Raw genomic sequence first — 11,984 nt, 5'->3', positions numbered from 1 at the left:
GTTCCCTGTAAATAGAGATGTACTCTGAACCTTTCTGCTTCCCTCAGCTGTTCCTAGTCCTTGGTATCAGCCCCTGGAGGTGTCCACAACCACTTAGGACAAAAGGCAAAAGTGGAATTTCAGACAAAACTTTGATAGGATCTTCAGTGATAAACTTGGACTAACTGTGGCCCAGGTATCAGCACTCCCAAGAATTGCCAGGAGGAAGCTTTGGCAGACACCACAGGTATAGCAAGGCCTATCTCCCTCTGCTGAATCCAACAGGGGCAAGCAAGCTGGCATGTGGCCTGAGGTGACCTGAATATGTCAGCACCCCTCAGATGTCTTTCTTTGCACTTTTTAAAAAAATCTCAGAATTTGCTGGCAACATGGCCAAATAGGAACAGCTCCAGTCTGCAGCTCCCAGTGAGATCAATGCAGAATGCAGGTGATTTCTGCATTTCCAACTGAGGTACCTGGTTCATCCCACTGGGACTGGTTGGACAGTGGGTGCAGCCCATGGAGGGTGAGCCAAAGCAGAATGGGGCGTCGCCTCACCCGGGAAGTGCAAGGGGTTGGGGGGAATTCCCTCCCCTAGCCAAGGGAAGCCCCGCGGGACTGTACCATGAGGAACCGTGCACTCCACCCAGAAACTATGCTTTTCTCACGGTCTTCACAATCCACAGACCAGGAGATTCCCTCCAGTGCCTCTGCCACCAAGGCCCTAGGTTTCAAGCACAAAACTAGGCAGCTGTTTGGGCAGACACCGAGCTAGCTGCAGGAGTTTTTTTTTTTCTCATGCCGCAGTGGCAACTGGAATGCCAACAAGACAGAACCATTCTCTCTCCTGGAAAGGGGGCTGAAGCCAGGGAGCCAAGTGGTCTGGCTCGGCGGGTCCCACCCCTACAGAGCCCAGAAGCTAAGATCCACTGGCTTGAAATTCTTGCACAGCAGTCTAAGGTTGACCTAGGACACTCGAGCTTGGTGGGGGGAGGGGCTTCCACATTGCCAAGGCTTGAGTAGGCAGTTTTACCCCCACAGTGTAAACAAAGCCACCAGAAAGTTTGAACTGGGTGGAGCCCACCACAACTCAGCAAGGCCACAGCAGCCAGACTGCCTCTCTAGATTTCTCCTCTCTGGGCAAGGCATCTCTGAAAAAAGGGCAGCAGCCCCAGTCAGAGACCTATAGATAAAACCCCCGTCTCCCTGGAACAGAGCACCTAGGGGAAAGGGCAGCTGTGGGCACAGCTTCAGCAGACTTTGAGCATCCTTGAAAAGCCTGATGGCTCTGAAGAGAGCAGCAGATCTCCCAGCACAGCATTCGAGCTCTGATAAGGGTCAGACAGCCTCCTCAAGTGGGTCCCTGACCCCCGTGTATCCTGACTGGGAGACACCTCCCAGTGGGTGCCAATGGGCACCTCATACAGGAGAGCTCTGGCTGGCCTCTGGTGGGTGCCCCTCTGGGACAAAACTTCCAGAGGAAGAAACAGGCAGCAATCTTTGCTGTTCTCCAGCCTCCGCTGGTGATACCCAGGCAAACAGGGTCTAGAGTAGACCTAGGGCAAACCCCAACAGACCTGCAGCAGAGGGGCCTGACTGTTAGAAGGAAAACTAACAAACAAAAAGGAACAGCATCAACATCAACAAAAAGGACATCCACTCAGTGACCCCATCAGAAGGTCACCAACATCAGAAACCACAGGTAGATAAATCCACAATGATGGAGAGAAACCAGAGCAAAAAGGCTGAAAATTCCAAAAACCAGAATGCCTCTTCTTCTCCAAAGGATCACAACTCCTCACCAGCAAGGGAACAAAAGAAAACTGGACGGAGAATGAGTTTGACAAATTGAGAGAAGTAGGTTTCAGAAGGTAGGTAATAACAAACTCCTCCAAGCTAAAGGAGCATGTCCTAACCCAATGTAAGGAAGCTAAGGACCTGGAAAAAAGGCTAGACCAATTGCTAACTAGAATAACCAGTTTAGAGAAGAACATAAATGACCTGATGGAGCTGAAAAACACGCCATGAGAACTTTATGCAGCATGCACAAGGATCAGGCACTGATTCGATCAAGCGGAAGAAAGATATCAGAGATTGAATATCAACTTAATGAAATAAATCAAGAAGACAAGATTAGAGAAAAAAGAATGAAAAGGAATGAACAAAGCCTCCAAGAAATATGGGACTATGTGAAACGACCAAATCTACGTTTGATTGCTGTACCTGAAAGTGATGGGGAGAATGGAACCAAGTTAGAAAACACTCTTCAGGATATTATCCAGGAGAACTTCCCTAACCTAGCAAGGCAGGCCAATATTCAAATTCGGAAATACGGAGAACATCACAAAGACACTCCTCAAGAAAAGCAACCCCAAGACACATAGTCGTCAGATTGAGCAAGGTTGAAATGAAGGAAAAAATGTTAAGGGCAGCCAGAGAGAAAGGTCAGGTTACCCACAAAGGGAAGCCCATCAGACTAACAGCGGATCTCTTGGCAGAAACTCTACAAGCCAGAAGAGAATGGGGGCCAATATTCAACATTCTTAAAGAAAAGAATTTTCCACCCAGGATTTCATATCCAGCCAAACTAAGCTTCATAAGTGAAGGAGAAATAAAATCCTTTACAGACAAGCAAATGCTGACAGATTTTGTCACCACCAGGCCTGCCTTAAAGGAGCTCCTGAAGGAAGCACTAAACATGGAAAGGAACAACTGGTATCAGCCGCTGCAAAAACATGCCAAATTGTAAAGACCATTGACACTATGAAGAAACTGCATTAACTAACAGCAAAATAACCAGCTAGCATCGTAATGACAGGATCAAATTCACACATAACAATATCAACCTTAAATGTAAATGGGCTAAATGCTCCAATTAAAAAACACAGACTGGCAAATCGGCTAAAGAGTCAAGACCCATCAGTGTTCTGTATTCAGGAGACCCATCTCAGGTGCAAAGACACAAATAGGCTCAAAATAAAGGGATGGAGGAATACTTACCAAGCAAATGGAAGGCAAAAAAAAGCAGGGGTTGTAACCCTAGTCTCTGATAAAACAGACTTTAAACTAACAAAGATCAAAAGAGACAAATAAGGGCATTGCATAATGGTAAAAGGATCAATGCAACAAGAAGAGCTAATTATCCTAAATATATATGCACCCAATACAGGAGCACCCAGATGCATAAAGTAAGCTCTTAGAGACTTAAAAAGAGACTTAGACCCTCACACAATAATAGTGGGAGACTTTAACATCCCACTGTCAATACTAAACAGATCAACGAAACAGAAAGTTAACAAGGATATCCAGGACTTGAACTCAGCTCTAGACCAAGTGGATCCAATAGACATCTACAGAACTCTCCACCCCAAATCAACAGAATATACATTCTTCTCAGCACCACATTGCACTTATTCTAAAATTGACCACATATTTGGAAGTAAAACACTCCTCAGCAAATGCAAAAAAAAATGAGAATCATAACAGTCTCTCAGATCGCAGTGCAATTAAATTAGAACTCAGGATTAAGAAACTGACTCAAACCCACACAACTACATGTAAACTGAACAACCTGCTCCTGAACAACTACTGGGTAAATAAAGATATTAAGGCAGAAATAAATAAGTTATTTGAAACCAATGAGAACAAAGACATAACATACCAGAATCTCTGGTACACAATTATACCAGTGTGTAGAGGGAAATTTATAGCACTAAATGCCCACAAGAGAAAGCAGGAAAGATCTAAAGTTGACACCCTAACATCTCAATTAAAAGAACTCAAGAGGCAGGAGCATACAAAAAGCTAGCAGAAGACAATAAATAACTAAGATCAGAGCAGAACTGAAGGAGATAGAGACACAAAAAAACCTTCAAAAAAAATCAATGAATCCAGAAGCTGGTTTTTGAAAAGATCAATAAAATAGACAGACCACTAGCCAGACTCATAAAGAAGAAAAGAGAGAAGAATCAAACAGATGCAATAAAAAATGATAAAGGAGATACCACCACTGATCCCACAGAAATACAAACTACTATCAGAGAATACTATAAACACCTCTACACAAACTAGAAAATCTAGAAGAAATGGACAAATTCCTGGACACGTACACCCTCCCAAGGCTAAACCATGAAGAAGTTGAATCCCTGAATAGACCAATAACAAGGTCTGAAATTGTGGCAGTAATTAATAGCCTACCAACCAAAAAACAGTCCAGGACCAGATGGATTCACAGCTGAATTCTACCAGAGGTACAAAGAGGAGCTGGTACCATTCCTTCTGAAACTATTCCAAACAACAGAAAAAGAGGGAATCCTCCCTAACTCATTTTATGAGGCCAGAATCATTCTGGTACCAAAATTTGGCAGAGACACAACAAAAAAAAGAAAATGTCAAGCCAATATCCCTGATGAACATCGATGCAAAAATCCTCAATAAAATACTGGCAAACCAAATCCAGCAGCACATCAAAAGCTTGTCCACCACAATCAAGTCGGCTTCATCCCTGGGATGCAAGGCTAGTTCAACATACGCAAATCAATAAACATAATTCATCATATAAATAGAACCAATGGCAAAAACCACATGCTTCTCTCAATAGATGCAGAAAAGGCCTTCGACAAAATTCAACAGCCCTTCATGCTAAAAACTCTCAATAAACTAGATACTGATGGAACGTATCTCAAAATAATAAGACCTATTTATGAAAAACCCACAGCCAATACTGAATGGTGAAACACTGGAAGCATTCCCTTTGAAAACCAGCACAAGACAAGGATGCCTTATCTCACCACTCCTATTCAACGTAGTATTGGAAGTTCTGGCCAGGGCAATCAAGCAAGAGAAAGAAATTGTCTCTGTTTGCAGATGACATGATTGTGTATTTAGAAAACCCCATGGTCTCAGCCCAAAATCTCCTTAAGCTAATAAGCAACTTCAGAAAAGTCTCAGGATACAAAATCAATGTGCAAAAATCCAGCATTCCTATATGCAAAAAACAGACAAACAGAGAGCCAAATCATGAGTGAACTCTCCCATTCACAATTGCTACTAAGAGAATAAAATACCTAGGAATCCAACTTACAAGGGATGTGAAGGACCTCTTCAAGGAGAACTACAAACCACTGCTCAAGGAAATAAGAGAGGACACAAACAAATGGAAAAACATTCCATGCTCATGGATAGGAAGAATCAATATCATGAAAATGGACATACTGCCCAAAGTTTTTATAGACCCAATGCTATCCCCATCAAGCTACCATTGACTTTGTGCACAGAATTGGAAAAAACTACTTTAAATTTCATATGGAACCAAAAATGAGACCACAGAGCTAGCACAGTCCTAAGCAAGTAGAACAAATCTGGAGGCATCATGCTGTCTGACTTCGAACTATACTACAAGCCTTCAGTAACCAAAACAGCATGGTACTGGTACCAAAACAGATATGTAGACCAATGGAACAGAACAGAGGCCTCAGAAATAACGCCACACATCTACAACCATCTGATCTTTGACAAACCTGACAAAAACAAGCAATGGGGAAACGATTCCCTATTTAATAAATGGTGTTGGGAAAACTGGCTAGCCATATGCAGAAAACTGAAACTGGATCCCTTCCTTACACTTTACACAAAAATTAACTCACAATGTATTAAAGACTTAAACGTAAGATCTAAAACCATAAAAAACCCTAGAAGAAAACCTAGGCAATACCATTCAGTACATAGGCACGGAGAAAAACTTCATGACTAAAACACCAAAAGCAATTGCAACAAAAACCAAAATAGACAAATGGGATCTAATTAAACTAAAGAGCTCCTGCACAGCAAAAGAAACTATCATCAGAGTGAACAGGCAACCTACAGAATGGGTGAAAATTTTTGCAATCTATCCATCTGACAAAGGGCTAATATCCAGAATCTACAAAGAACTTAAACAATTTACAAGAAAATAACAAACAAACTCATCTGTGGGTGAAGGATATGAACTGACATTTCTCTAAAGAAGACATTTATGCAGCCAACAAACATATGAAAAAAAGCTCATCATCACTGGTCATCAGAGAAATGCATATCAATACCACAATGAGATACCATCTCACGCCAGATAGAATGGCGATCATTAAAAAGTCAGGAAACAACAGATGCTGGAAAGGATGTGGAGAAATAAGAATGCTTTTACACTGTTGGTGGGAGTGTAAATTAGTTCAACCATTGTGGAAGACAGTGTGGTGATTCCTCAAGGTTCTAGAACTAGAAATATGATATGACCCAGCAATCGCATTACTGGGTATATATCCAAAGGATTATAAATCATTCTACCATAAAGACACATGCATGCATATGTTTATTGTGGCACTGTTCACAATAGCAAAGACTTGGAACCAACCAAAATGCCCATTCAATGATAGACTGCATAAAGAAAATGTGGCACATATACACCATCGAATACTATGCAGCCATAAAGAAGGAAGAGTTCATATCCTTTTCAGGGACATGGATGAAGCTGGAAACCATCATTCTCAGCAAACTAACCCAAGAACAGAAAACCAAACACCCGATGTTCTCGCTCATAAATGAGAGTTGAACAATGAGAACATATGGACAGAGGGAGGGGAACACAACACACCGGGGCCTGTCTGGGGGTAGGGGCTGGGGGAAGGTTAGCATTGGGTTAAATACCTAATGTAGATGATGGGTTGATGGGTGCAGCAAACCACCATGGCACGTGTATACCTATGTAACAATCCTGCACGTTCTGCACATGTACCCCAGAACTTAAAGTACAATTTTAAAAACAATCTCAAACAACTCACTGAAGTGTCTCAAAGCTGAACAAGTTTTACCAAAATGAATCCTTCTCAGTTAACTGATCAAATGGATGAATCCTGACCCTCTGAAGTCTCTCTCCTGAGTTAGAGCAGGGAACTGCTCTGAGTGTTAACTGTTGGATTCACTGCAGTGTCCTACCATATTTTACAAGAAGATGAAAATGCAACCTGCAGATCTAGGCTTGATTCCCAAGTCACAGCCTGACCCCTGCTACAGGAGGTTACCCTCCTCAGGAAGAGATAGAAATAGGGAATTTGAAGGAATAGTGAGGGGACCAGGGAGATTTGATTGAGTCTGGTTTCCAGGTGAATTAAAAGGAAGGGTGTCATCCAGGGTTTGTTGCTACAGTCAAAGGAATAAATAAATCAATGAAGAAATACCTTCATTGTCTGTGGTTTTCATGCAGATATACTCATGAGGTTGTAGCTCTCCAAAAACAGACAAATCCAAGGCTGTGAAGTGAACAAGCATCTGCATTTGAATTCCACTAAACCAAAATCTATGTTGAATGAAGTGAAGTCTGTACACAGCATTGCAAATGTGAACACATTCCTGTGTGAGGCACATCACCATTTGTCAGTTATTGTGAAAATGTGTATTCTTAAGCAATAAGATGCAGCTGGTCAGTTTTCTGGGCAATCTTGGCGATGCATTTCCTGTGCTGTGGTTGTTCTCTAACCACTGTGAGAAACCCAAATAAAAATCGATCCCCCCCACAAACACATACGTATCACAAAACCATAGTAATCAAAACAATATGACACTTGCACAAAAACAGACACATTGACCAGGGGAACAGAATAAGGAGCCCAGAAACAAACTCATGCATTTATGGCCAATAAATTTTTAACAAAGGTGCCCAGAAAACGTAATGAAGAATAGACATTTGTTTCAATAAATGGTGTTAAGAAAACTAGATATCCACATGCAGAAGAACACGAATGTGTATGGTGTGTATCCTTATCTCATACCATACACAAAAATCAATTCAAAATGCATTAAAGGTTTAAACATAAAACTGTAAAACTACTAGATGAAAACATAGGGGAAAAGTTCCACAATATTGGTTTGGTCAAAGATTTCTTGGATATAACCCCCAAAGCACAGGCAACAAAAGCAAAAATATATGGGATTGCATCAAACTAAAAAGCTTCTGCACAGCAAAGGAAACAATATGGTGAAGAGACAACCTACAAGTTGTGAGAAAATATTTGCAGAGCATACATCTGATGAAAGGCTAATCTCCAAATGTATAAGAAACTCAACTCAATATCAAGAAAACAAATAACCACGTCAAAAAATGGGCAAGGTCCTAAATAGACATTTCTCAAAAAAATACACACAAATGACTAACATAAAAAAAGTTTGTCATCCTAATTATCAGGGAAATGCAAATTAAAATGACAGTGAGATGCCACTTCATACCTGTTAGAATGGCTACTATCAAAATCATAAAAGATAACAAGTGTTGAAGAGGATACAGAGAAAAGGGAACCCTCGTACACTGTTGGTGGAAATGTAAATTAATACTATTATGAAAAATAGATAAAAGTTACTCAAAAAACTAAAACTAGAATTACTATATGATCCAGCAATCCCACTTCCTTGTATATATCCAAAGGAATTTAAGTCAGTATGCTGAGGAGATATCTCCAGGCTCATGTTCATTGCAGCATTATTCACAATACCCAAATATGAAATCAACACAGATGTCTATCAACTGACAAATGGATGAAGAAAATGTAGTGTATATATACAATGGAATACTACTCAGCCTTAATAGGAAGGAAAACCTGATATATGTGACAACATGAATTAACCCAGAAGATATCACGCTAAGTGAAATAAGCCAGGCACGAAAAGACAAATATCACATAATCTCACTGACATGTGGAATCTAAAAAAGTTGTATTCATAGAAGTAGAGAATGGAATGGTGATTATCAGAGGCTAGGAGTTGGGGGTAGACATGGAAAAGGTAGATGTTGATAAAAGGGTTCAAAGTTTCAGTTAGACAAAGTTTCAGTGAACTATTGCACAGAATGGTGACTGTAATAAATAACAAGGTATTGTATGTTTCAAAATGACTAACAGAGTAGAATTTAAATGTTTTCACCACAAAAAAGATATGTATGTCAATAACATAGACCTAATCATTCCACAATTTAAACATGTATCAAAACATTACATTGTACCCCATAAATAGATACAATTATTATTTGTCAATTTAAATTTTTTCACTAATTTATATTGTTATTGTCGCACCAACTCCTTTCCATCAGGCAGATTCTCATAAAGACTATTTTCTCTCTTACATGAAGCATTTCCTACACACCTCTTAATCACGGTAGCATTGACGTCATTCCACCAGATTCTATCTCCAGTGTTAAAATAATCAAGAACCCAGAAATCTCCACCAGGGGGCAACCAATGCGTATCAAAGTTTCCCACTTTCCTTTAGATTTACTTATGGGTAACTTATGGGAAAAAATACTTAAGTACTTCCCTTTTTAAAGAAAAAAATTATATGAATTCTTCAAAATTATGGCAGAAAATTTAAGAAGAGCAGATGCTTCCCAACTCATTCTAAAGGGCCAGCATTACCCTGATTCTGAAACAAAAAAACTTTACAAAATCCAAGATCCATTCCTGACTAAAGATAAAGGACATTTTCAGCAAACTGTGAATACAGAAAACTTTCTCAGCCTGTTAAAGATTACCTATGAAAAAAATTATAGCTAACATTATACTTAATGATGAAATATTTAATATATTTCATAACAGGAACAAGTCAAAGATGTCTGCTCTAACTAATTCTACTCAGCATTCAACAAAATGAATATAATGAATTCATACTAGAATTTTAAAAGCAAATGTCTTTATTCACTGAAAACATAATCATCTATAAAGAAAATCCTACATAACCTATAAAAAACTGATGGAACTAATAAGTTTTGCAAGTTTACAGGATATAATGTCCAACAAAGATCTATTATGTGCCCATAAGCTAAGAATAAACAATTGTAAATTGAAATAAAAATGTCATTTAACAGGGCATCAGAAATATAAAACTTAGAGATAAATATAAAGTACATATGCATAAAGTACCTGTTCACCAAAAACTACAAAACATTGCTGAAAGAAATTAAATGGGCATAATATAGATGTAGAGATGTGTTGAATTTATGACTCATTTTGAACAAGGAATATATTCATCATGTATTCATCAGATAAGAATTATGTTACAGGTCTAATAGCATTCAAATCAATACGTAATGTCTCATAGTTCCTGAATCTAAAATATCAAAGAAAGAAACATAAAGCCATATCATGTTTAATGAGAAGGGCTTATTGTATCATTTATGAGATCTTCTTGTAAATCACTAGCTGTTTGCATACTCTCTTTATTGCTGCCTTCATCTCCTTATTCCTGAATGTATAGACAACTGGATTCAGAAAAGGAGTGAGAACTGCATCAAAAATAGCCAGAAACTTGTCCATCTGTGAATTAGGGTGTGGCCGTGTATACACAAACATGGGTGGACCAAAGAACAAAAGGACCACTGTGCTGTGAGCTGAAAGAGTGGAAAGGGCCTTGGATGAACCACCTGAGGAATGTTTCCAAACAGTAAACAGGATGAAGACGTAGGAGATTAGAAGTATGAAGAAAGTACCCACACAGATAAACCCACTGTTAACAGTGACCATGAACTGCAATCTGTAGGTGTCGGTACAGGCTAGTCTGAGAAGCCGAGGAAGGTCACAGTAGAAGCTGTCCAATATATTAGGGCCACAGAAGGGTAAATTAACAAGAAATGCCAGTTGGAACAGGGAGTGACTGACACCAAGGGTCCAGGCAACAGCCAGAAATGAAAGGCACATTCTTGGGCTTATAATGGTCAGATAGTGGAGGGGCTTACATAGGGCCACATATCTGTCAAAGGCCATGGCTATGAGCAGCACCATCTCCACACCGCCAATGACGTGGATGAAGAAGATCTGAGCGATGCAGCCTCCAATGGAGATGACTTTGCGCTTTCTGAACAGGTCATAAATCATCTTGGGAGAAGTGACAGAGCAGGCTCCTAAGTCAATGAAGGAGAGACTGGCCAGTAGAAAGTACATGGGGGAGTGTAAGTGAGGGTCAGTGGTCACAGAAAACACAATGAGGATGTTTCCAGTAATGCTTGCCACATAGAGCACAGAGGAAAACACTAGGAGGAGGAGCTGGATCTCCCATGAATGAGTCCCAGAAACACAAACTCAGATACCACTGAGTGATTCTCTCCATCCATTGGTCCAGCCAACTGGGCTGTGGCTAAAATTATGAGAACTAAGAAAATGGGGAGGAAATTGTGATTATGAAGATAATAATGTGTACTAATATCATTAATATTGCAATGTCATCACTATGAATAAATAGTATACAGTTATTCATTTCCTCACATATAAAAACAACAAAAAATCAACATAATATTATCACAACATGTGAGCTGCAGCCTGATTTAAACCCATCATCAATACTTTCAGTATAATGTCTGATCTAAAATTAACAGGTTAGGTAAGAACAAGATTCCTGACTATCCATGAAATTCATCAGGTGTTTAAATGACCTGTGATATTGACTATTCCTCATTTCCAACATATTCCATTTGTATTAATACATATTCTTATAATTTCCTTCCCTTCCCAGTTTGTACCCACAATTCTCTGACAGAAAGTAGACATAAGAGGAAAACATGATTAACAGATGGATTATCACTGCAGTAAGAGGTGCCTGGGATGGACTTAGTTGAGGTAGGCTGTGGATTGAGAAAATATAGAGACTGGGGTATGTGAAATCGGAAAGCCCACAACTGTAGCAGAACGGAGTAAGTGGACTTTCACAAGAAATAGAATCACCACCATTATCTACCACATTTTCTCATGCTCACTGCTATTTAAGTGCCTCGGTTTCTATACAATCTTTCACAATTACGAAGCCCTAAATGGCTTCCCATCCTGCAACGATTTCATAAGGAGCCTATGCCACCTGTCATGTAGGGCTTTTTCCATGCCTAATAAATATGTTTTGGAGGGATTTCACCAGTGTTTCTGCTAAGATACATGCATAAAATGGACACAGAGGTTGTGAGAAATCTCCGCAGTTTCTCTTTGTCTATACACATGAAAGTA

The 11,984-nt window shown here is 39.8% G+C and overlaps 1 pseudogene; it reads right to left on the bottom strand.

Annotated features, from left to right (window-relative positions):
- Positions 1-10,169: 10,169 nt before the first annotated feature.
- On the bottom strand, positions 10,170-11,104 carry LOC134731157 (olfactory receptor 4F3/4F16/4F29-like; annotated as a pseudogene).
- Positions 11,105-11,984: the final 880 nt, after the last annotated feature.

The sequence above is a fragment of the Pan paniscus genome, chromosome 8 (genome assembly GCF_029289425.2).
Source record: "Pan paniscus chromosome 8, NHGRI_mPanPan1-v2.0_pri, whole genome shotgun sequence".
In the NCBI taxonomy this organism is placed as follows: domain Eukaryota; kingdom Metazoa; phylum Chordata; class Mammalia; order Primates; family Hominidae; genus Pan; species Pan paniscus.
This window is presented reverse-complemented; position numbering and strand designations above follow the sequence as displayed.